The sequence below is a fragment of the Phaseolus vulgaris genome, chromosome 10, assembly GCF_051622355.1.
Source record: "Phaseolus vulgaris cultivar YP4 chromosome 10, ASM5162235v1, whole genome shotgun sequence".
NCBI classification, from domain to species: domain Eukaryota; kingdom Viridiplantae; phylum Streptophyta; class Magnoliopsida; order Fabales; family Fabaceae; genus Phaseolus; species Phaseolus vulgaris.
In genome coordinates, this window is record NC_143507.1 from 1,342,501 (window position 1) to 1,345,000 (window position 2,500).

The following is a 2,500-nucleotide window of genomic DNA, read 5'->3' on the forward strand; positions in this document are numbered from 1 at the left end:
CCCGCGAACGGTTGGAAGCCATACCCCCTTCGTGATGCTCACAAGTCTAGAAATGAGCCACACAACGAAAATCCCACCAGCGTGCCACAAATCCACATAACAGATTCACATTTTTTCCCACCGGGTCAGTCGGCCGGAACCGACGGCGGCCACCACCGTGCCGCCGCCCACAACGGGTGACACCAACCCAAGTTGGTGGATCACCCATGTGTGGGCGTTTTGACTTGCCCCACCACAAAGCAAGCCAAAACAGGGGGGAATGAAGGGACCGCACCAGAATTTTCCATGGTGCAAGAGCTGGCTGCATTGAGGAACACCCCCCCCCTATAATAGCTAAATATGCAAAAGCCACTTTTGTACAAGTAGATACACTTTTTTTGAGTAGACATAAGTTCTGTTTTGGGACCTAGAGAACGAATTTTCACGAGATTTTTTGCAGGGATCCTCATAAAAATGGTACAACATTGCCTGCAAAAAATTAGAATTTTTCGACATGGGGAAGTATTTTTTTTATTTTTCCAAAGACCCGAAATGTGGAAAATCGGGAAAAATGGAAAAACCTATCTAGACACCGTATTTTTGCGTGATTTTTTCCAGTCCATCCCATAATAATATCAAGAAGGTGCCCACCAAGTTTCGTTAGGATTGGCCAAGGTTTCGAATTTTCATGAATTTTTTTCAAAACCCTCTATTTTCCAACATTTCAAAAATTCAAAACCACATCAAGATGGCTTGGTTTTGATACCAAACTTTCTAGACCTCATTCTGCATGCATTTGTGACACTTTCCAACCAACAAAACTCAAAAACCACCACTTTGAAAATTTCATGATTCTTGGCACACCACCAAGTCACAAAATCAAGCCAAAACACCAAAATCTTGGAACTTGGCTATGCACCAACCATGCCAAGATCAATTCCTTTTGATCCCAAACTTCTCCCACATCACTTTGAAGGCATTTGTGAGGATTGAGTCCAGCCACTTTTCCAAAACCATGATTTTCGTTTTTCACCAAAATCACCACCAAGTCACAAAATCAAGCCAAAAATCCAAAATCATGGAACTTGGCTATGCACCAACCATGCCAAGATCAATTCCTTTTGATCCCAAACTTCTCCCACATCACTTTGAAGGCATTTGTGAGGATTGAGTCCAGCCACTTTTCCAAAACCATGATTTTCGTTTTTCACCAAAATCACCACCAAGTCACAAAATCAAGCCAAAAATCCAAAATCATGGAACTTGGCTATGCACCAACCATGCCAAGATCAATTCCTTTTGATCCCAAACTTCTCCCACATCACTTTGAAGGCATTTGTGAGGATTGAGTCCAGCCACTTTTCCAAAACCATGATTTCCGTTTTTCACCAAAATCACCACCAAGCCACAAAATCAAGCCAAAACACCAAAATCATGAACTTTGCTATGCACCAACCATGTCAAGATCAATTCCTTTTGCTCCCAAACTTCTCCCACATCACTTTGGAGGCATTTGTGAGGATTGAGTCCAGCCACTTTTCCAAAACCATGATTTTCGTTTTTCACCCAAATCACCACCAAGCCACAAAATCAAGCCAAAACACCAAAATCATGAACTTTGCTATGCACCAACCATGTCAAGATCAATTCCTTTTGCTCCCAAACTTCTCCCACATCACTTTGGAGGCATTTGTGAGGATTGAGTCCAGCCACTTTTCCAAAACCATGATTTTCGTTTTTCACCCAAATCACCACCAAGCCACAAAATCAAGCCAAAACACCAAAATCATGAACTTTGCTATGCACCAACCATGTCAAGATCAATTCCTTTTGCTCCCAAACTTCTCCCACATCACTTTGGAGGCATTTGTGAGGATTGAGTCCAGCCACTTTTCCAAAACCATGATTTTCGTTTTTCACCAAAATCACCACCAAGCCACAAAATCAAGCCAAAACACCAAAATCATGAACTTTGCTATGCACCAACCATGTCAAGATCAATTCCTTTTGCTCCCAAACTTCTCCCACATCACTTTGGAGGCATTTGTGAGGATTGAGTCCAGCCACTTTTCCAAAACCATGATTTTCGTTTTTCACCCAAATCACCACCAAGCCACAAAATCAAGCCAAAACACCAAAATCATGAACTTTGCTATGCACCAACCATGTCAAGATCAATTCCTTTTGCTCCCAAACTTCTCCCACATCACTTTGGAGGCATTTGTGAGGATTGAGTCCAGCCACTTTTCCAAAACCATGATTTTCGTTTTTCACCAAAATCACCACCAAGCCACAAAATCAAGCCAAAACACCAAAATCATGAACTTTGCTATGCACCAACCATGTCAAGATCAATTCCTTTTGCTCCCAAACTTCTCCCACATCACTTTGGAGGCATTTGTGAGGATTGAGTCCAGCCACTTTTCCAAAACCATGATTTTCGTTTTTCACCAAAATCACCACCAAGCCACAAAATCAAGCCAAAACACCAAAATCATGAACTTTGCTATGCACCAACCAT